The 23,641-nt window shown below is 41.0% G+C and overlaps 1 long non-coding RNA gene across 1 annotated transcript in view; it reads right to left on the bottom strand.

The window, feature by feature from the left end:
• Positions 1-15,864: 15,864 nt before the first annotated feature.
• LOC120917900 overlaps positions 15,865-23,641 on the bottom strand; it is a 221,844-nt gene continuing 214,067 nt past the window's right edge. The window contains exon 5 of the long non-coding RNA XR_005744245.1: positions 15,865-16,118. This is a non-coding gene — a long non-coding RNA (uncharacterized LOC120917900). The remainder of the gene's footprint in view (positions 16,119-23,641) is intronic.

Below are 23,641 nucleotides of genomic sequence, written 5' to 3'. Positions count from 1 at the left end.
GAAAATCACCTCTCTATGGATCCTTCAGATCATCACCACTAGCAGGGCCGATCCTAGGCAGGGTGCTTTGCACCCAGGCGCCTGCAGAGGTGGGGGCGCCAAAGTGGCAGAGTTCTCCCCTCCCTCCTTCTCTCCTTGTTTGTGTCCGTCCAGAACTAGTGTTCTGAGCATAAGTGTGCGTCCGTCCAGAACTCATGTGTCTCTGACCATCTCCTGTACTATGTCTTCAGTCTCTGACCGTCTCCTGTACTATGTCTGCAGTCTCTGACCATCTCCTGTACTATGTCTACAGTCTCTGACCATCTCCTGTACTATGTCTACAGTCTCTGACCATTTCCTGTACTATGTCTACAGTCTCTGACCGTCTCCTGTACTATGTCTACAGTCTCTGACCGTCTCCTGTACTATGTCTACAGTCTCTGATCGTCTCCTGTACTAAGTCTGCTGTCTCTGACCGTCTCCTGTACTATGTCTGCAGTCTCTGACCATCTCCTGTACTATGTCTGTAGTATTTCTGGGGGCTCTCTCTAACAGACTCTCTAACAGAAGCCCTCTCTGTGTCTATCAGAGCGGCCCCCCTCCAGGTCACCTACCATTGGTGGTCAGTGGAGGAACTAGTGCTCCATTGTTAGTGTCAGTGGGAAGAATAATGCCCCATAGTTGGTCAGTGGGAGGAAAAATGTCCCATCTTTGGTGTCAGTGAAAGGAATAGTGCCCCATCGCTGATGTTAGTGGAGGGAATAGTGTCCCCATCCTTGGTGTAAGTGGGAGGAATAGTGCCCCATCCTTGGTGCCAGTGAGTAGAAATATGCCCCACCATTGGAGTCAGTGGAAGGAATTGCACCCCATCATTGATGCCAGTGGAAGGAACAGTGCCTCGTCGCTGGTATTATTAAATTGTGGAGGCTTTTTATTGTGTGTCAGTGGAAGGAACAGTGCCGCATCGCTGGCGTTAGTGGAAAGAATAGTGCCCCATCTGTGGTGTTAGTGGAAGGAATAGTGCCCCATCGCTGGTGTTAGTGGAGGGAATAGTGTCCCATCCTTGGTGTCAGTGGGAGGAATAGTGCCCCCATCACTGGTGTTAGTGGTGTTAGTGGAGGGATTAGTGTCCCATCATTGGTGTAAGTGGGAGGAATAGTGCCCCATCACTGGTGTTAGTGGGGGGAATAGTGTCCCATCCTTGGTGTAAGTGGGAGGAATAGTGCCCTATCCTTGGTGCCAGTGAGTAGAAATATGCCCCACCATTGGAGTCAGTGGAAGGAATTGTACCCCACCATTGATGCCAGTGGAAGGAACAGTGCCTCGTCGCTGGTATTATTAAATTGTGGAGGTTGATTCCTTTGGGGGCTTTTTATTGTGTTGTATATATATATTTACTTTTACTGTGCTGTTGCAGTTCCATTTTATGGAGAGAAGAAAAGGCCAATAACTATAATTGTTGTTTGAATCTGGATACATCGCTTGCTTTATTGAGCCCATTATGGGCAATATTAATCTTGCAGATCTCTTCAGCGGGAGCAATTATAAATGTTCTGTTGCCATCCAGAGATACCGTAATGGGGCTCGGTGGCTCCTAGGAGTACTTTACAAGTTTGTGACAACCCAAACTGGACTTCTGTTAAAATAGCCACAGGTTCAAGGGAAAACTCGGGACTGCCGAATAGAGGGGAGAAGCAGAACACACAGAGTAGTAATATAGTCACTCAGTTTGTTGCTGGAGTGTTGGAAAAACTTAGGAGGATCTTTATCAAGCATCGGATCCGTGTCTTTGAAGCCCAGCAATACACTGAGACAGAAGTTTGTACATCCAAAAGTCCTAACAGCCAAACCAAGGGACAGATTTGGGTTTGTGCTGAAGGAAGGAAAATACATGCCCCATAGCACTGCACAAACCAAGTTTTTTTGAAAGCCCATGGCATGTGAAACACACTCAAAAACTTCACCCGGTGCCAAAAAATGTGCACTCACATAAAGAGGTGACACAAAAATGTGCACTCACATAAAGAGGTGACACAAAAATGTGCACTCACATAAAGAGGTGGCACAAAAATGTGCACTCACATAAAGAGAGGACACAAAAATGTGCACTCACATAAAGAGGTGACACAAAAATGTGCACTCACATAAAGAGGTGCCAAAAAATGTGCACTCACATAAAGAGGTGCCAAAAAATGTGCACTCACATAAAGAGGTGACACAAAAATGTGCACTCACATAAAGAGAGGACACAAAAATGTGCACTCACATAAAGAGGTGACACAAAAATGTGCACTCACATAAAGAGAGGACACAAAAATGTGCACTCACATAAAGAGGTGACACCAAAATGTGCACTCACATAAAGAGGTGACACAAAAATGTGCACTCACATAAAGAGGTGACACCAAAATGTGCAACGGGTCGTACCCAAGCCCTCTAAAATCAGAGGGCCCTGTCCTGAATCCCCCAGGGCATATAGGCTCTAGACGGGGACAAGGGTACTTTACACTTTGGTCCATCTGTCAAAATCCCCTCTCTCCCTTTCCATTTGATTTTTCTAATTAACTGGGATGAGGTGCCATCTCTATGGGTGTTTTGCCATTAGTCGGACTTAATTTATTATGAATATTGCCTGTATATATATATATTTATATATATATATATATTATATATGCATACACTATATTGGCAAAAGTATTGGGACGCCTGCCTCTACAAGCACATGAACTTGGCATCCCAGTCTTAATCCGTAGGGTTCAATATTGAGTTGGCCCCACCCATTGCAGATATAAGGCCTAGTACACACGATAGGTTAACCAGAAGACAACCTTCTGATGGACCGTTTTCATCGGTCAAAACCGATCGTGTGTGGGCCCCATAGGTTATTTATCCATAGGTTAAAAAAAAGCCAACTTGCTTTAAAATTAACCTATGGTTTCCTAACCGATAGGTCAAAACCGATCGTTAGTAGGCACGACCATCGGTTAAAAATCAAGTCGACGCATGCTTGGAAGCTTTGGACTTCGTTTTTTTTCAGCACGTCGTTGTGTTTTACGTCACCGCGTTCTGACACGATCGGTTATTTAACCTATGGTGTGTAGGCATGACGGACCATCAGTGCGCTGCATCGGTTAACCTATGACAACGGTCCTTCAGACCATTGTCCTCTGGTTAACCTACCGTGTGTACAAGGCCTAACACCTTCAGCTCTTCTGGGAAGGCCGTCCACAAGGTTTAGGAGGGTGTCTATGGGAATGTTTGACCATTCTTCCAGAAGCGCATTTGTGAGGTCAGGCACTGATGTTGGACGCAAAGGCCTTACTCGCAGTCTGCTCTCTAATTTATCCCAAAGGTGTCCTATCAGGTTGAGGTATGTAAAGACATGGATGAGCAAGTTTGGGGGTGGAGGAACTTGACATGCCTGACCTCACAAATGCCCTTCTGGAAGAATGGCCAAACATTCCCATAGACACACTTCTAAACCTCAACCTAGAAGAGTTGAAGCTGTTATATCTGCAAAGGGCGGGGCCAACTCAATATTGAACCCTACGGACTAAGACTGGGATGCCATTAAAATCCATGTGCGTGTAAAGGCAGGCGTCCCAATACTTTGGGCAATATAGTGTACTGTAATTGTCTTTAGTTATTATTATTTTCTTTTTTTAGTCTTTATTTTAAGTGTTACGTCCGAAGGGTCTTTTAGAATACGGCTTAAGAGTGTCAACCACGCATCCAATTAGTCTTGCAGTAGCCATGTTGTTCTTAACAAGATGCACTGAACCATCTCAGTGTTGAACATAACAGTTGTGCTTTGTTTCACGTCTATACCTCCACCTTCTCTTTTTTTTCAGCGCCGGTGGCATTTGTTTTGGCATCACTTGCGTGGCGTGAGATTATAAATGGTCGCAAGTAATCACTGTCGTTAGCACATTGTTAAGATAAGTGTGGAGTTCACACATTCGGTGACTCAGTTCTTACTCTGCTGTCTTCCAGGACAGATAAGATCAAAGCTCGCCGATCACAACATTCTTTCCTGGCTTCAAGATGTAAGCTGCAGTTTTTTTTTTTTCTTAAGACAAAAGGGGGGAGCATTCAATGGGCACACAGGATAAGGCAACAGACAGTCAGATCTAGACAACGACAACTTGAATTTGAGACATTTTGGGTTCAAATGAGAATCTGTATATAGACTTCCGTAAAGGTTTCCCTTTCTTGGCCTCACTGTGCCCATGCCTCACTGTGTCCATGACTAGACTGACGTTTAACATTGGAGTCTATGGAAGGGGTGCCGGCTTTGAATAATCGGTGCTTCCCAGCCGTAGATCCCCCCGACAACAAACTTTGCACACTTGTAGAGGAAGAGTGGGGCTATATGTGTGCCAAGTTTGGCCAGTACCGGGTACCCAAAGTCCGGGAGATCAGGTGCAAAAAGGTGACTCGAGTATAAGCCGAGGGGGGCATTTTCAGCCCAAAAAAATTTGCTGAAAAACTCGGCACCAGCACTCCAAATATAGGTTTCAAAAAATTATTGTAAACGGAAGCACTTCCACCTAAGAGCACTAGGAACGTCGGTTTGAATCCCAACCAAGGCACTACCTGCACGGAGTTTGCATGTTCTCACTGTGCCTGCAGGAGTTTCCACCGGGCACTTTGGTTTCCTTCCACACTCCAAAGACATGCTGGTAGGTTTATTGGCTCCTGTGTAAATTGGCCCTAACATATGGGTACGTATGAATGTGCGTTAGGCACCTTAGATTGTAAGCTCCTTGAGATCAGGGACTGATGAGAATTTACAATATGGCCTGGATTCACAAAGCACTTACACCGACGTATCTCGAGATACGCCGCGTAAGTGTAACTATGCGCCGTCGTATCTGTGCGCCGTGCCCACAATCTGAGATACGCCTAAAAATAGGCTTCCTACGACCGACATAACTTGCCTACGCGGTCGTATCGTGGGCGCATATTTACGCTGGGCGCATTTGCCGCTCCCATAGATTTTCTATGCACATATGCAAATGAGGGAGATACGCCGTTTCACAAACGTAGTTGCGCCCGGCACATCATATACGCGGTTTGCGTAAGTCGTACGTCTGGCGTAAAGTTATTCCCCAACTCATGCAAAGGTATGGACCAGGGAACACAAGCCGTCGTATTTTTTGTCGTTTACGTTGTACGTGAATATGACTAGGCGTAGGTTACGTTCACGTCGTAGGCAGTGATTCGACGTATCTTAGGCAGTTGTCTCGACGTGATTGTGAGCATGCACACTGGGATGCGGCCATGGGACGACGCATGCGCCGTTCATTTTAAGTACTTCTATGGCGCTTGGCCCATCATTTGCATGGGGTCACGCCTCATTAGCATGGCTCACGCCCACTTCCACCTACACTGGCTTACGCCGAGGAAACCCAGCGTATCTTTAAGAGCGAGTGGGAGCAAGTGCTTTGTGAACCCAGTGCTTGCCTCTGTGCGCTGCGCCGGCGTAGCGTAAAAGAGATACGCTACGCCGGCATAAATATGCGCCGATGTCTGTGAATCCGGGCCAATATGTGTAAGGGGCTATAAAGTTAACAAATAAATATCTAAATAAATAAATAATAAAATAACCTCCCAAAGGCCAATATGCCATGCCTTGAAGGGTCCCCTTCCTCCACGCAACTCGGTGTCACCACATCCACCACACCTTGGGATTATTACAACACTTTATCTTTTTGTTCTTGGGTTTAGATAGGCTTTAATCTCAGTCTAATCGAAACCTAACCTTAATGCCGCATACACACGACCATTTTTCATGCCATGGAAAAAAACGACGTAGCTTATCCTATATCTGATTATCTAACACCAGTCATTCAGCAGAGATGCTAACTGCAAACAATACATTGAAGAGTCAAACATGAGTAGTCACTGACCATGTAGGACGGCTACCCTTCAAAAACAAAAAGGAAACCACCTTAAAACAGAATCTATAAAGTGCAAAATCACGTCTCTGTAAAAAAAAAAAAAGAAGCCTTGTTATAATTTACCATTTAATCTCAAGTCTTTCAGAGAATCTATTTTTAATTTGCAATCTGATTTGTTTATGTGAAAACCATTCTGAATAACAACAGGCATTTCTAGAGGAAAAAAAATAAAAAACTCCTGGCAAGTGGCTCTCTCGGTGTCTAAACTTATCAGTTTTTCACAGGAAAAGTGTGGTCAGGCATCCATTCCATCATTTAGAATAATAAGAATCTTAAACCCACAAGAGCTTCCTTGAAAAATATGCAAATAAAATATGCAACAGGATATGATATTCGGTTTCCAGATGTTTAGTCTTTGCCTTTGAAGTTTCGCCTTTTAATCTTTTGTTGCGATATGTATTAGATAGCTATAGTAATTGTATCACACGCTCTGTGCCTATAGCAGTCAGGATCACTCTTATTTAAAGGGAACGCCGACATCGGAAATTTGCTTTTTGCTTAAAGTGACACTAAGCTCGCATTTTGTTTAAAAATAAAATAAAGGCAACATGGTTAAATATTCAAAGAATGTACATTCTATCTCCAGGGCAGGACTTGGGGGGGTGGGGGCCCCTGGGCTTAATAATCGAAGGGGTCCCCTGGTTTGCGGCACTCAAACCAATCGCGACCCGGTCGCACACCCCCCCCCCCATGTCACTTGATCGTCAGCCCACCAGCCATCAGGTTTCCAGGCTCAGTAAAACTAGGGACAGTATGTAAAAATCTGTGCCCATGTCTCACGGTGCCCATGCCTCACTGTGCCCATGCCTCACTGTGCCCATGACTAGACTGACCTTTAACATGGGAGTCTATGGAAGGGGTGCACAGCTTTGAAAAATCGTTGCTCCCCAGCCGTAGGTCTCGCAGACAACAAACTTCTGGTTCCAGGAAATCTAAGACGGGCTGGTACCGGGTCCACAAATTCACCAAAGAAATGACTGTTTAACATGGGAGTCTATGGAAGGGGTGCCTGGCTTTGAAAAATTGGTGCTCCCCGGCCGTAGGTCCTCCGGACAAAAAACTTTGCACACTTGTAGAGGAAGAGTGGGGCTATATGTGTTCCAAGGTTGGCGTCCAGTGGACCTACGTCCGGCCGGTAATGGGTCCCGAACTTCCGGGAGATCAGGCGCAAAAAAGGTGATTCGCGTATAAGCCAAAAAAGTGTGCTGAAAAAGTCGGCTTATACAGTACTCGAGTATATACGGCATGTTATTATTTATGGTATTGGGGTATGAACATGCACTACAGACCAGTGTTCATTTTAAATTCAAATTTCAATTTAGTTTTAGTCTTATGCTGCGTACACACGATCATTTTTCGGCATTAAAAAAACGTTGTTTTTCAAAAACTTCATTTAAAATGATGGTGTGGGCTTCACATCATTTTTCGGGTTGTAAAAAATGATCGTGTGTGCGCAAAAACAACGGTTTAAACCCGCGCATGCCCAGAAGCAAGTTATGAGATGGGAGCGCTCGTTCTGGTAAAACTACCGTTCATAATGGAGTAAGCACATTCATCACGCTGTAACAGACAAAAAAGCGCGAATCGTCTTTTACTAACACGGAATCGGCTAAAAGCAGCCCCAAGGCGAATAGAACTTCCCCTTTAGAGTGCCGTTGTACGCGTTGTACGCCACCGCGCTTTGTTTATCATTTTTTAAAAACGATGGTGTGTGGGCAACATCGTTTTAATGATGAAGTTGGGAAAACTTTGTTTTTTCGACATGCTGAAAAATGATCGTGTGTAATTCTTTTGGCATTTTAGTTTTAGGCCCATTTTAGTCTTTTGACTAAACTTCCATTTTATCTTAAGTCGTATTTTAGTCATCTCAGTTGTTTTAGTTTTAGTCGTATGTTTTATTTTTATTTTGTAATTCTGTTTATTGAGTTTTAAAACAGTTTTAGTCGTATTTTAGTTGACTAAAATAGTATAGTCGACCAAAATGTTTTAGTCGACAAAATTAACACTGTTTGTGAACCTTGCAAAGTCACCCCCGATATATTTCATCCTACACCTACTTGCTCCGGGGCCATTTTTCCCACGAGCCTCGTTCCCTTTCGCACCGCCAGTATAGGAAAGCAAGGTACTGTATATATTTTTTGGTAAAACATTTTTTTTTTTTTTATAGGTTTCTTTTACTGGCATAAAGAGACACCCAGCTTGTCTGGAAAGGGAGATTACATTATTCTTTTGTTCCGATCTGATTGGCATCAATTATCAGTGACCATGAAAGAATCCTCATTACATTCTGTAGTCTGAATACCTAAATAAATTAAATTATCAGATATGGAGATGAACATATAATTAGTTTTAACCACTTTGTGGCCAGATGGCCGGGGCAAATAGTGAACTGGCTTGATAAGTATTTTGGCATTAGCTAATGAAAAAAAAAAAGTATAGGGCTTTATAAGGAGTCACGTGTACTGAATATATAAACCGCTACTCCAGGTTTTTGTTACACCCTGGACAAAAGACATCATCCTACATAGAGATAGTCAAAACTGTGCTTAGAATCTGAAAATTCTGAATTAATTCATTATAATGTGTTATATATACCGGTATATACATTTTCTAGGGCGCTTAGCCTTATTTTCATTGGCCCGGATTCAGGTAGAATTGCGCATAATTTACGGAGGCGCAGGGCAAGGTTTTTGCCCTGCGCCCCCGCAAATTTCCCCAGCAGAAGCTCCGTGAATTGCGCGGGCGCGCCGGCAAAATGCCCGGCGCTAGAGCACGCAATTTAAATGATCCCGTAGGGGGCGGGAATCATTTAAATTAGGCGCGTTCCCGCGCCGATCGTAGAGCGCATGCTCCGTCGGGAAACTTTCCCGACGTGCATTGCGGCAAATGACGTCGCAAGGACGTCATTTGCTTCAAAGTGAATGTGAATGGCGTCCAGCGCCATTCACGATTCACTTACGCAAAGTATGTAAAATTTCGCGACGTGGGAACGACGGGTATACGTAACATGGGCTGCCCCTGCTAATTGCAGAGGCAGCCTTGCACGAAAACCGCCGTACGTAAACGACGTAAATTGCGTACGCAGGGCTCGCGCAACGTTGTGAATCGGTGTTAGTATGCAATTTGCATACTATACACTGAGCACAACGTGAACGCCACCTAGCGTCCACCGCAAGAATGCAGCCTAAGATATGCGGGCATAAGAGCCTTATGCCGCGCATATCTTAGGCTGCAGTCGGCGTAACGAGGTTCCTGAATCAGGAGCACTCGTTACGCCAGGGCAAGTAAGCAATTGCGCTGTGTAACCTATGGTTACACAGGCGCAATTGCTTCTTGAATCCGGCCCACTGAGCACAACGTGAACGCCACCTAGCGTCCTCCGCAAGAATGCAGCCTAAGATATGCGGGCATAAGAGCCTTATGCCGCGCAGATCTTAGGCTGCAGTCGGCGTAACGAGGTTCCTGAATCAGGAGCACTCGTTACGCCGGGGCAAGTAAGCAATTGCGCTGTGTAACCTATGGTTACACAGGCGCAATTGCTTCTTGAATTCGGCCCCCTGTGTGTCTAACTCTTCCCTCCAATCTGCTCAATGGCGCCCAGTGGTGGAGATTTACTAAAACTTGAGAGTGCAAAATCTGGGGCAGCTCTGCAAAGAAACCAATCAGCTTCCATATCGGTTATCAGTCCATCGGTTCAATTTTAAAGCAAGTTCTAAATTTTTAGACCGAAGGATAACTGACCATACATTTATTCCAATTGAAGACTGTATATTCAGATTCTTTAATTTTCACGTATGACTGGTACAATTTTCTCCTTTAAAAGAGGTATCCAAAAACAATGTAACCTCTGCATGGCCTGTCCTTCTTTTTTCACTAATTGCCAAGCAGAAGCATTAACGGCAGAACATACAGATAGCCGCTGGTTATCAAATAACATCATGAAAATATGGACAGGCAAGCATGTGAAAAACTGGAAATCACATCAAATGTTGCTGTCAGTTATTATTACATAATAACCTAAATGATGTCCTCACTGAACTCCCGGACTGGTTGCCAAGGCTCTTGATGACCCAAGTAGGAAGACAAGCGACTCACTGTGGTAGAGGGTGCATAGAGCCCTGGATCGATTGCAGGTAGAAGCACCCTTAGGGTAAAATCTATGATAGGCTAATCTTACAAAACTAACCTAAATTATGTCCTCACAGAACTCCCGGACTTGTTGTCAAGGGTCAACTAGGGCTCTTGATGGCCCAAGTAGGAAGCTCACTGACTCACAGTGGTAGAAGGTGTGTACGGCCCTGGATTGAGTGCAGGTAGAAGCCTCCTCGGAGTAACATCTATGGTAGGTTATTATTACAATATTAACCTTATTCATGTCCTCAAAGAACTTCCGGACTAGTTGTTAAGGGTCAACTAGGGCTCTTGATGGCCCAAGTAGGAAGCTGAGTGGCTCACTGTGGTAGAAGCCTACCCAGAGTAACATTTTTGATAGGTTATTATTACATTAACCTAAATTATGTCCTCACTGAACTTCTGGACTAGTTGTACAGGGTCAACTAGGGTTCTTGATGGCCCAAGTAGGAAGCTCAATGACTCACAGTGGTACAAGGTGCATACAGCCCTGGTTTGAGTGCAGGTAGAAGCCTCTCCAGAGTAACATCTATGATAGGTTATTATTACAATATTAACCTAAATCGTGTCCTCACAGAACTTCCGGACTAGTTGTTAAGGGTCAACTAGGGCTCTTGATGGCCCAAGTAGGAAGCTGAATGACTCACTCTGGTAAAAGATGTGTGGAGGTCTGGATCAAGTGCAGGTAGAAGCCTCCCCAGAGTAACATCTATGATAGGTTATTATTACAATATTAACCTAAATCATGTCCTGACTCCTCACAGAACTAGTTTTTATGGGTCAACTAGGGCTTTTGCTGGCTCAAGTAGGAAGCTGAATGACTCACTATGGTAGAAGGTGCATAGAGCCCTGGATAGAGAGTGGGTAGAAGCCCCCAAAGAGTAACATCTATGACATGTAATTATTACAATATTAACCTAAACCATGTCCTCACGGAACTTCCGGACTAGTTGTTAAGGGTCAACTAGGGCTCTTGATGGCCCAAGTAGGAAGCTGAATGACTCACTGAGGTAAAAGGTGTTTAGAGGTCTGGATTAAGTGCAGGTAGAAGCCTCCCCAGAGTAACATCTATGATAGGTTATTATTACAATACTAAACCGAAATCATGTCCTCATGGAACTTCAAGACTGGTTGTCAAGGGTCAACTAGGGCTCTTGATGGCCCAAGTAGGAAGCCGAATGACTCACTGTGGTAGAAGGTACGTAAAGCACTGGATCGGGTGCAGGTAGAAGCCTACCCAAAGTAACATCTTTGATAGGTTATTATTACAATATTAACCTAAATTATGTCCTCGCTGAACTCCTGGACTAGTTGTAAAGGGTCAACTAGGGTTCTTGATGGCCCAAGTAGGAAGCACAATGACTCACAGTCCAGCCCTAAATCAAGCACAGCTAGAAGCCTCCCCAGAGTAGCATCTATGATATAACTTTTTTAAGTTGATTTAGGCTGCCTTCACACTTATGAGTTGCAGTAATGCATGGTCAAAAGTATCAGGGATGCGCAAATGATATTCCCCGAAGCCCGGGCCATGCAGTTCGGGCAGGTTTTTTTTTATTTTATTTTATTTAGCCCTGTTGTGCCCTTTTGTGGGCAAGCAGCGGGGTCTACTTTTTTTTCTTTGCCCCTTAACGGAGCGGACAACTGAGCTTTATTTGGCTTCTCAACATGTGCTTGTAATTTGCACCCAAGTGCTTCCTTGTCTGAGGGTAGCCTGAAGGAATAAAGTTTTTCTTCTCATGGGGGCCGGTTGCTTTATTTACTCGCTCAGCAGATGCGCTTCTACTGAGCGTTAAGGGAGCCCGACACTCCCCTTTCCTAACGAAGCACCCAATCAATGATTGACACCTTGCAAGGTCTCTGCCCTCCCCGATAGCCCTCGGGGGCGGTGCTGGAGACAGGCAGGGAGGTGAACAAGAGATAAACAATGTTAAAAATGTTTAAGTCGCCATAAAGCCCCTTTCGTTTTTTTAAAGCCCCAAACATTCCTAAAAGCACCCCTGCCTAATAAAAAAAAAATCAACCCTTCATAATTTTCCATCCTGGCAAAGCCATTTCTAGGTTTAAAGGGACATACATCCATTTAAAATCCCTAGTGATAAAACTGTCTCATTCAGTAGTATCATAACTGAAGTCATCTCATTTTTATTAAAATTATAAAATAAAAGCCATAAATTATGTTCAAGTAAATTATGGCTTTTTTTGTAAAAATTAGACAACCGTCTCAATTATAATGAGACAGTTTTATCACTAGGTATTTTTAAGGGATGAATGTCCCTTTAACTCCTTGGCGTCGACCGCAATGAATATGGAGAAAGGGCATGGTAACAATAGGATGGGCTAGGGGCTTTTCACAGACACGTCTCATTTAGCACTGCTCAGGTCTAATAGCCAGTCATTATCTCAAGCAACATTACATGATGGAGGGTGTGATATTACCCCTCAATGAATATGGAGAATGGGTATGGTAACAATAGGATGGGGTAGGGGCTTTTACAGGCACATCTCATTTAGCAGTATTCAGGTCATACAGCCAAACAGTAGACCCAACAATTTTAAATGACGAATGGTGTGACGTCACTACTCAATGAGTACTGGGAATGGGTATGGTATCAATAGGTTGGGGTAAAGGAATTTCACAAACACGTCCCATTCAGCACTGCTTGAGTCTAATATCCAATCACTATTTCCAAGCAATTTTACATGACACTGGATGTGACATCACCGCTCCGAAGGTATCAGGTATGGTATCAATGGGTCAGGGTAAGGGCTTTTCACAGACAGTTTTTCAGTTCGAACAGACAATCAGTAAGCCCAAGCAATTTTACATGATGGAGGGTATGAAGTCACTGCTCAATAGTTATGGGTAAGGGTATGGTATTAATGGTTTGGGGTAAGGACTTTTCACAGGCACATCCTATTTGGCACTGCTCCGGTCAAACAGACAATCACTAGGCCCAAATTGTTTTCTATGACGGATGGTGGGACGTCATTGCTCAATGGGTACCAGGTATGGTATTAATAGGTCAGGGTAGGTGCTTTTCACAGACACGTCCCATTCGGCACTGCTCTAGTCAAACAGTCAATCGCTTAGCCCAAGCTGACATCACTGCTCAATGGGTATAAGGTAGCGAGTATGGCATCAATGGGTATAATGTAGCGAGTATGGCATCAATGGGTATAAGGTAGCGAGTATGGTATCAATGGGGATAAGGTAGTGAGTATGGTATCAATGGGTATAAGGTAGTGAGTATGGCATCAATGGGTATAAGGTAGCGAGTATGGTATCAATGGGTATAAGGTAGTGAGTATGGTATCAATGGGTATAAGGTAGCGAGTATGGTATCAATGGGTATAAGGTAGGGTAGTATGGTATCAATGGGTATAAGGTAGCGAGTATGGTATCAATGGGTATAAGGTAGGGTAGTATGGTATCAATTGGTTTGGGGTAAGGGCTTTTACCAACACGTCCCATTCGGCAACGCACAGTTCGAATAGCCAATCACTAAGCCCAAGGGTAAGGGCTTTTTTCAGGCACGTCCCATTCAGCACTTCTCAGTTCGAACAGCCAATCACTAAGCCCAAGCACTTTTACATGATGGAGGGTGTGAAGTCACTGCTCAATAGTTATGGGTAAGTTTATGGTAGCAATGTGTCGGGGTAGGAACTTTTCACAGATACGTTCTATTTGGCACTGCTCTGGTCAAACAGACAATCACTAGGCCCAAACAATTTTCTATGACGGATGTTGTGACGTCATTGCTCAATGGGTATCAGGTATGGTATTAATAGGTCAGGGTAGGTGCTTTTCACAGACACGTCATATTCGGCACTGCTCTTGTCAAACAGTCAATCACTAAGCCCAATCTGACATCACTGCTCAATGGGTATAAGGTAGTGAGTATGGTATCAATGGCTATAAGGTAGCGAGTATATTATCAATGGGTATAAGGTAGGGTAGTATGGTATCAATGGGTATAAGGTAGCGAGTATGGTATCAATGGGTATAAGGTAGGGTAGTATGGTATCAATGGGTATAAGGTAGCGAGTATGGTATCAATGGGTATAAGGTAGGGTAGTATGGTATCAATGGGTCGGGGTAAGGGCTTTTCCCAATATGTACCATTCGGCAACGCTCAGTTCGAATAGCCAATCACTAAGCCTTGGCACTTTTACACGGTGGAGGGTGTGATGTCCCTGCTCAATAGTTATGGGTAAGGGTATGGTATTATTGGGTCGGGACTTTTCACAGACACGTCCTATTCGCCACTGCTCTGGTCAAACAGACAATCACTAAGCCCAAATAATCTTACATGATGGAGGGTGTGACGTCACTGCTCAATAGATATTGGTATGGTATTAATTGGCCGGGAGTAGGGGCTTTTCACAGACACGTCCCATTCGGGACTGCTCTAGTCAAACAGTCAATCACTAAGCCCAAGCATTTTTCCATGACGGCTGGTGTGACGTCATTGCTCAATGGGTATCAGGTATGGAATTAATAGGTAAGGGTAGGTGCTTTTCACAGATATGTCCCATTGGACACTACTCTAGTCAAACAGTCAATCACTAAGCCCAAGCTGACATCACTGCTCAATGGGTATAAGGTAGTGAGTATGGTATCAATGGGTATAAGGTAGCGAGTATGGTATCAATGGGTATAAGGTAGCGAGTATGGTATCAATGGGTATAAGGTAGTGAGTATGGTATCAATGGGTATACGGTAGCGAGTATGGTATCAATGGGTATAAGGTAGCGAGTATGGTATCAATGGGTATAAGGTAGGGTAGTATGGTATCAATGGGTATAAGGTAGCGAGTATGGTATCAATGGGTATACGGTAGCGAGTATGGTATCAATGGGTATAAGGTAGCGAGTATGGTATCAATGGGTATAAGGTAGGGTAGTATGGTATCAATGGGTCAGGGTAAGGGCTTTTCCCAATATGTACCATTCGGCAACGCTCAGTTCGAATAGCCAATCACTAAGCCTTGGCACTTTTACATGGTGAAGGGTGTGATGTCACTGCTCAGTGGGGATCAGTATGGTATCCTTAGGTCAGGGTAGAGCTTTTCACAGACACATCCTATTTAGCGCTGCTCAATAGTTATGGGTAAGGAATTCATGAGCGGGGGGTGAGGACTTTTCACAGACACTTCAAACAGTCATTCATCAAGTCCATTGGCATCAATGGGTCAGGGTAAGTGCTTTTCACAGACACGTCCCATTTGACACTGCCCAGTTCGACTAGCCAATCACTAAGCCCATGCAATTTTATGTGACGGCACTGCTAAACAGGTATTGGGTATGGGTATGGTATCAATGGGTTAGGGACATTCACATACATGTCCCATTGAGAACTGCTAAGATCTGTTGGCCGATCACTAAGCTAAATTTTAGGGCAAAGCAATGGCGTCTCTTTAATTTGCAAATTGACTGGCATGTACCAAGTGCCGGGACAAGGTCATGCAGTGCCCAGGGCAAAGATGCCAAACTGCGCCCCCCCTCTTTCCTTAGGGTTAGCAGTGATGTCGCTGTCACTACTCCTGTCAGCCTTGTAACAGAAGCAAATGGCACAGGGATCCCCCCATCCTTGCAATAAACCACTGTTCCCAGGGCAGCCTACCCTCCTGCCCCCCATCCATTGTTCCAGCCCTGCATGTACAGTAAAACAGTGGTCATCAACCCTGTCCTCAGGGCCCACTAACAGGCCAGGTTTTATGTATTACCTTGGGGAGATGCAGACTAGAATACTGCCATCACTGAGCAGCAAATGATATCACCTGTGATGTATTTCAGTTATCTTGCAAACCTGGCCTGTTAGTGGGCCCTGAGGACAGGGGTTGATAACCACTGCGGTAAAAGGAACCATTTTATTATAAAATGTGCACAAAGGAGAAGTTTGGATAATACTTTTAGCATCTTCTTACCTTAACAGCTGACCTGCATGCTTGTTTTAAGGACAGACGGTCTGATGGGGGGGGGGGGTAGGTGTACGGCCTTTAGGCCAAGGCGGGTTTGCTCGCGGAATGCCTTATCCCCTCGTCACTGCAAAAAAAACAGAAACAAAAATGTAACATCAAAACAAGAAGTCAAATAAAAAGAAACACAACAAATTTGCCAAATCTTGGAGGTCAAGGAACATCTGCAGAAAAAAAATAAAAAGGTTAAAGATGAAATAAAAACCCAAAAGGAAACCTATCTCCAGGCAAGGCCGCCGGTGACGTCCTCTAGTCTAAGGAAGCTAAACACTTGGAGGCACAAGAATCCTTCATTTTCATCAGATCAATACCTGCTTATATTTATCACTATTCCATGCAGCTGCCACTCCTGACAACCTGCATTTTAGCCGAACGCGCTGGAGAGCCCCCGGACAATGCAGCTTTTAATACTATTTACACCTGAAGTCACAATTCCATTAAGAGGCCCTGTTTTGTTTAAAGGCACAGAGATTGATATTATTATATTGGCAGATGCTTTAAAATCCCTTTGTTCTTTACTTTTTTTTTTTCTCTGTGTTCTTGATCTAGTCCATACCAAAAGATTTTCTGCTAAATACTTGAGTACAAGTCTTTTTTTTTAATTTTTTTTGTATTTTTTTAAAGCTTTTCTGCTAAATACTTGAGTACAAGTCTTTTATTTATTTGTTTATTCATTTATTTATTTAAAGCTTTTCTGCTAAATACTTGAGTACAAATCTTTTTTATTATTATTTATTTTTTATTTTATTTATTTTTTTAAAGCTTTTCTGCTAAATACTTGAGTACAAGTCTTTTTTTATTCTTCTTCTTATTATTATTATTTTTTTTAAGTCTTTCCGCTAAATACTTGAGTACAAGTCTTTTTTTTTTTTTTTATATATATATATAAAGCTTTTCTGCTAAATACTTGAATACAAGTCTTTTTTTTTTTATGTGTTTTTATTTATTTTTTTAAAGCTTTTCCGCTAAATACTTGAGTACAAGTCTTTTTTTATTATTTATTTATTCATTTTTTATTTATTTTTTTAAAGCTTTTCCGCTAAATACTTGAATACAAGTCTTTTTTTATGTATTTTTATTTTTTTTAAAGCTTTTCCGCTAAATACTTGAGTACAAGTCTTTTTTTGTATTTTTTTTTTGTATTTTTTTTTAAAGCTTTTCTGCTAAATACTTGAGTACAAGTCTTTTATTTATTCATGTATTCATTTATTTATTTAAAGCTTTTCTGCTAAATACTTGAGTACAAATCTTTTTTATAATTATTTATTTTATTTTATTTTTTTTAAAGTTTTTCCGCTAAATACTTGAGTACAAGTCTTTTTTTTCTTATATATAAAGCTTTTCTGCTAAATACTTGAATACAAGTCTTTTTTTTAATGTGTTTTTATTTATTTTTTTAAAGCTTTTCCGCTAAATACTTGAGTACAAGTCTTTTTTTATTATCTATTTATTCATTTTTTATTTATTTTTTTAAAGCTTTTCCGCTAAATACTTGAATACAAGTCTTTTTTTATGTATTTTTATTTTTTAAAGCTTTTCCGCTAAATACTTGAGTACAAGTCTTTTTTTATTATTTATTTATTAATTTTTTATTTATTTTTTTAAAGCTTTTCTGATAAATACTTGAATACAAGTCTTTTTTTTATGTGTTTTAATTTTTTTAAAGCTTTTCCGCTAAATACTTGAGTACAAGTCTTTTTTTATTATTTATTTATTTATTTATTTTTAAGCTTTTCTGCTAAATACTTGAGTACAAGTCTTTTTTATTATTATTTTTTTTAAAGCTTTTCTGCTAAATACTTGAGTACAAGTCTTTGTTTTTGATTTTTTTTTTTTTTTTTTTTTTAAAGCTTTTCTGATGAATACTTGAGTACAAGTCTTTTTTGTTACTATTTATTTTTTAAAGCTTTTCTGCTAAATATTTGAGTACAGGTCTTTATTTATTTATTTTTTAAAGCTTTTCTGTTAAATACTTGAGTACAAGTCTTTTGTTTTTTATTTTTTATCTTATTTATTTAAAGCTTTTCTGATAAATACTTGAGTACAAGTCTTTTTTTATTATTTATTTATTTTTTAAAGCTTTTCTGCTAAATACTTGAGTACAAGTCTTTTAATTTTTTTTTTTAAAGCTTTTCTGTTAAATACTTGAGTACAAGTCTTTTTATTTTATTTTTTTATTTTATGTTATTTTTTTTAAAGCTTTTCTGCTAAATATTTGAGTACAAGTCTTTATTTGTTTATTTATTTATTTATTTATTTTTTTAAAGCTTTTCTGCTAAATACTTGAGTACAAGTCTTTTGTTTTTGATTTTTTATAAAAAAAAATAAAGCTTTTCTGATAAATACTTGAGTACAAGTCTTTTGTTTTTGATTTTTTATTATTTTTTTAAAGCTTTTCTGATAAATACTTGAGTACAAGTCTTTTTTTTTCTTTTTTTTTTTTTTAAGCTTTTCTGCTAAAAACTTGAGTACAAGTCTTTTATTTTTTTTTATTTTTAAAGCTTTTCTGTTAAATACTTGAGTACAAGTCTTTTTATTTTATTTTTTTATTTTATGTTATTTTTTTTTTTTAAAGCTTTTCTGCTAAATACTTAAGTATATTTAAAAAAAAAAATCTTTTAAGCTTTTCGTCCAAACTTACCATTTTATAGGAGAGATCCTTTGCTTGCTAAAAGGCCGCCGTCCTCTAATCATCTGTACAACAATATTTGCTATCAGGCATCCTAAATAGATTATCATTCGTCCATCTGTGTGATTATTGATTTATAAGGGACATAAGCTGCTTTAAAATGGAAGTGTTCCCACTAAGGGCTCCTTGTATAAATCACACATGTCCTCAGATATAACACCCATCTTTCAACATATTGTTTCCCCCCCCCCCCCCTCACTCACCCCCCCCTCACTCACCCCCCCCCCTTTTCCTCCTTCCTCCTTACTTTCTTTTTTTCCTAAAAAAAAAAGCAGCAAGAAAGCAGCGAATGATAAATTGTTTCTAATACACCGATCTAAAGTGATATGCAAATCTGGCGTGTATTTTTTAATATATTACTCGAGAAAAAAAAAAGAGAGGCGTCATTTACATATGAATGCTATATGCAAATGCAAGTGACACAGCAGATGTTTGTGAATATAATTGACCTATATGTGAATTGCATCAGAACCCCTTAACGCTATTAATTCTCTCAAATATTGTCCAAAAAAAAAAAAAAAAAAATTGGATTTTGTGGAAGTGAAAAAGAAAAGAAGGTCACGGCAGTTTTTTTTTTTTTTTTTTTCGTTATTATTATTATTTTTTAATTTTTTTTGCCGTTACCGACAGCTTGTCTTAAATATGACATCATCACGTGATGGGGTGTATTGATTATTTAATGGCATTCTAAAAAAACACTCTGATGGAGGGGGGAGGAGGGGGGGGTGTACATGCCCATGCCCCATTCCAAAACCTTTTTTTTTTTTTTTTTTTTTTTTATATATTTGTCCCCTGCTGTGCATAAAAAAAAAATCAGAGATGCCATTTAATTGCATCTTTATTTTGACAAGGGACTGTATCAAATAGCCCTTTGTCCTTAGACAGGGACCACCCTGCCTATGACAGTATGTTTATGCCCCCCCCCCAAAAAAAAGAAAAAACACTCCGTCTCCAGAATGTTGCATTGTTACGACAGCTTAGCAAGGATAACTGCTGAAGCCCTATTGTGTGCTTAGCAGCATAACTACTATGTCACCTCCTAATAGGAACCTACCTAATAAATTACTCCTTTCAGGTCTGGCAAACTGACATCTCTCTGCGAAAGGGGGACAATTTTATATATTTTTTTTTTTTGTGCCACCGCGTAAAAATTGCTTCATCGCAAAGCCACCGCGGATTAGCATAAAAATTAACACTTAAACTCCGGGCTTATTTGCTTCTCCTCTTCCCTTGCCACAATAATCAATTTCCCTTATAAATCTGATTAGATTTTACGATGCTTGTTATTCAAAGCATGTCGCCGCGCAGCGTTCGGAAGGCAGGGAGACTATTTGTTTAAATAGGAAAAAAAAAAGCATTAAAAAATGTATAGGTGTTTTTTTTTGTTTTTTTGTTTTATATTTCCATTCCTCTCCACTGCTTCTTTTTTCGTTTCATATTATAACGTCAGTAATTGATTGCACACATTAATTAACATGTAAGGTAGAAAATTTTGCATTATGCATGATTTATTTTTTCATATCTTGTTGGTTGCTCAGCCTCGGTGCCCTTGTGTGTCTCTAGGACATCAGGCCCTCTCTCTCTCTCTCTTTCCATTTCGGGGGTCCAGCCACAAATACCAGTGTTCGCTCTTCTGAAAGTTATTAATGTCAGATGCAAAATTAGATTTGTATTTATTTATTTTTATTTATTTATTTATTTATTTTTTTATATATATATATTTTTTTTACCTACTTACTAATCCAACCCGAGCCGTTTTTTTGAGTAATGCGAGCTCAGACGCCGGACGGTGTCAGATGCAAAATGAGATTATTTATTTATTTTTATTTTTTATTTTTTTATATATTTTTTTTTTACCTACTTACTAATCCGCCCGCGCCATTTTTTTTTTTTTTGAGTAATGCGAGCTCAGACGCCGGACGGTGTCAGATGCAAAATGAGATTATTTATTTATTTATTTTTTTATATATATATATTTTTTTTACCTACTTACTAATCCGCCCGAGCCGTTTTTTTGAGTAATGCGAGCTCAGGCGCCGGACGGTGTCAGATGCAAAATTAGATTATTTCTTTATTTTTGTTTTATTTTTTATTCTATTTTTTTATATATATTTTTTTCCCACTTACTAATCCACCCGAGCCGTTTTTTTTTGAGTAATGCGAGCTCAGACGCCGGACGGTATCAGATGCAAAATGAGATTATTTGTTTATTTTTGTTTTATTTTTTATTTTATTTTTTTATATATATTTTTTTTTTACCTACTTACTAATCCAACCCGAGCCGTTTTTTTGAGTAATGTGAGCTCAGACGCCGGACGGTGTCAGATGCAAAATTAGTTTATTTATTTATTTTTATACTTTTTTTTTTTGCCTACTTACTTATCCGCCCGAGCCGTTTTTTTGAGTAATGCGAGCTCAGACGCCGGACGGTGTCAGATGCAAAATGAGATTATTTATTTATTTTTATTTTTTATTTTATTTTTTTATATTTTTTTTTACCCACTTATGCAAAATGAGATTATTTATTTATTTTTATTTTTTATTTTTTTATATATTTTTTTTTTACCTACTTACTAATCCGCCCGAGCCGTTTTTTTGAGTAATGCGAGCTCAGACGCCGGCCGGTGTCAGATGCAAAATGAGATTTTTATTTATTTATTTTTATTTTATTTTTTATTTATTTGTTTATATTTTTTTTTGTACCCACTTACTAATGCGCCCAAGCTGTTTTTTTGGGGGTAATGCGAGCTCAGACGCCGGACGGTGTCAGATGCAAAATTAGATTTTTATTGATTTATTTTTGTTTTATTTTATTTTTTTTAATATATTTTGGGCCATGTACTTTTACGGCGGCGTAACGTATCCCGTTTACGTGACACCGCCGCAAGTTTTCAGTGTAAGTGCTTGATTCACAAAGCACTTGCGTGTAAACTTGCGGCGGCGTAGTGTAAAGCCGTCCGGCGCAAGTCCGCCTAATTCAAATGGGGCGTCCACCATTTAAATTAGGCGTGCTCCCGCGCCGAACGTTCTGCGCGTGCGCCGTTAGGAAATTTCCCGACGTGCTTTGCGCAAAATTACGGCGCCCCAACGTATTTTTTGAACGGCGACGTGCGTTACGTCGTTTCGTATTCCCGGACGTCTTACGCAAAAAAAAAAACGCTGGAACGACGGCCATACTTTAACACGGATGGTGTGATTTTACACCACCTAAAGAGGACTCATAACTTTGCGACGGGAAAACGCAGACTAGCGACGACGTAAGCGAATTTGACGAACACGCGTACCTTCGTGGATCGCCGTAAACATCTAATTTGCATACCTGACGCAGGAAAACGACGCAAACTCCACCCAGCGGCCGCCGGAGAATTGCACCTACAATCCGAAGGCGTACGAAGCCGTACGCCTGTCGGATCGAAGCCTAAAGCCGTCGTAACTTGTTTTGAGGGTTCAAAACAACGCTACGACGCGGCAAATTTGAAAATACGCCGGTGTATCAGTAGATACGCCGGCGTATTTCCTCTGTGAATCTGGCCCTTTATTTTTTGCCCACTTACTAATGCGCCTGAGACATTTTTTTTTGAGTGATGCGAGCTCAGACGCCGGCCGGACGGTGGGTTTGATCTCGCCCCCGATAGCATGCAAATATGTTCATTAAGGCACCATTTGAAAACAGGCCGCAGCAATACTTTGAGTGCCGGCCGCGGTCGGAGAACGCTGTTAATTAAAAGAAGTTGAAAGAATGGCAGTAAAAAAAAAAAAAAAAGGAAAAAGTTCAGTGTCCATCAGCCTTTTAAATTGCCAATGGGCGAGGGTGGCATTTTGATTGCAAATTGCCTCCTGTTTTAGGGGAGAGGGAAAAAAAAAATATATATATATATATATATACACAATGAGTATTTTTATAGCGTGCAATTACGAGCCAAACCTATCAGTATGGAAATGACCAAGGATGCAGATTGCAAGTGTTTATTGGCGTAGAGTATTGAAGGCGAAGCAACGTCAACTGCATCTTGTACACAGAGCCTGAAGGCAATTTCAATTTGGCAAAAAGCAATATATAGAGTAGGGTTCCTCCAGAGGTTGCTACGGGTTCCTTGAGCGATGAGCAGTTTCTGCCTCTCAGATAAGTTTCTCATTGACACCATTTTTAGCTATCTTTAAGGGGGAAGTTCTTCCTTCCCAATGACTACAAGTGTAAGGAGCATTCCTCCTCAACCAGGGCTCCATGGAACTCTAGGGTTCCTCCAGAGGTTGCTACAGGTTCCCTGAGCAATGACCAATTTCTGACTATCAGATAAGTTCCCACTGACACCATTGATCTTTTTAGCTATCTTTAAGGGGGAAGTTCTTCCTTCCCAATGACTACAAGTGTAAGGAGCATTCCTCCTCAACCAAGGTTCCATGGAACTCTAGGGTTCCTCCAGAGGTTTCCAAGGGTTCCATAAGCAATGAGCAACTTCTGTCTCTCAGATAAGTTCCCACAGACACCCTTGATCTTGTTAGCTATCTGTAAGGGGGTAATTCTTCCCAATGACCACACATTTATGGAACATTCCTATTCAACCAGGGTTACATGGAACCCTAGGGTTCCTCCAGTGTTTTCTAAGGGTTCCCTAAGCAATGAGCAACTTCTGTCTCTCAGATAAGTTCACACTGACACCATTGATCTGTTCAGCTATCTGTAAGAAGGTAATTCTTCCCAATGACTACAAGTTTAAGGAGCATTCCTTCTCAACCAGGGTTCCATGGAACCCTAGGGTTCCTCCAGAGGTTGCTAGGGGTTCCCTAAACAATGAGCAATTTCTGACTCTCAGATAAGTTCCAATTGACACCATTGATCTGTTTAGCTATCTGTAAGGGGGACCGTTTTCATCGGACAGTCCGTCCGTGTGTACGAGGCC

This window comes from Rana temporaria, chromosome 11 (assembly GCF_905171775.1).
Source record: "Rana temporaria chromosome 11, aRanTem1.1, whole genome shotgun sequence".
Lineage (NCBI taxonomy): Eukaryota > Metazoa > Chordata > Amphibia > Anura > Ranidae > Rana > Rana temporaria.
This window is presented reverse-complemented; position numbering and strand designations above follow the sequence as displayed.